Here is a 1,061-nt window from a genome sequence, read left to right on the forward strand (position 1 = left end):
CTATACTGCCTAACCATGGTTGGGGGCCAAAGTTTTTCATTTTCATCACCATCCATAGATAAAATTGTAACTTAAAAGTTATTTATTGTTTTTTCTGTGCACAAAATATTAGTTTTATTATCTACTAAGTATGTATTTATAGAATCAATACACTAATACGAATTTATAAAGATTTATTGTAAACACAAAAAGAAACAAACCAAATACTTCTATGTTAGTATCATTCAGCTCAGTTTTTCAGCAATCAAAAGAGGAATCCTTTTAACCACATTTTTTCCTTTTTCTTTAAGTCGCACCATCATTTTTATAAAGTAATTTCTTTGAATCCCATTTTTTTCCTTAAATCGCACATATCCCCAGAAAAACAAGTCACCACCCTTAGATAAAATTGTAACTTAAAAGTTATTTATTGTTGCGGTCAATGAAAAACACAAATAAGTTCGATTAACCTATTTTTAATGTGCCAACGTTTCGGCTAGAGTTTCTAGCCTTCTTCAGGGCTGTTCGCTGGAAAATCAAACGCCTAAGGCTTGAGTTCCTGGTCGGTGAATCCAACCCAGATACTTCAACTTGAGTGGTATTAGAGGGAGTTGTCAGTGACTGGAAAAGTCTCCTCTTCAACCAGATCATTATTTCCTGCTGGAGTAAGGTGCCTAAGATTTACAGTAGTCTCTTTTCCATTAGGGTGTTGTACAAGGGCATAATCAGGGTTAGATTCTAATAAAGTTATTCTTGCACAATAGGATCATATTTGTTCTGCCGAACATGATTCCCGATCAGACCTTTCCCAGGAGTTGTCAGCCACTGAGGAAGAGAAACACCTGAACTGGATTTTCTCTTATGGAACAACATACGTTCATGAAGAGTGGGGTTTGTAGCCGTGCAAAGGAGAGAGTGAATAGAGTGTAACGCTTCTGGCAATACCTTCTACCATTGTGATGTCATAAGACCTGGATTGGATTTTAAAGCCAGTGAAATAGTTTTCCATATTATACCATTGTAGCGCTCAACTTGTCCATTGCCACATGGATTATATAGAGTGGTTTGACTGGTTGCAACCC

The sequence above is a fragment of the Halyomorpha halys genome, unplaced genomic scaffold (assembly GCF_000696795.3).
Source record: "Halyomorpha halys isolate HHAL.00 unplaced genomic scaffold, Hhal_1.1 Scaffold1276.1, whole genome shotgun sequence".
Lineage (NCBI taxonomy): Eukaryota > Metazoa > Arthropoda > Insecta > Hemiptera > Pentatomidae > Halyomorpha > Halyomorpha halys.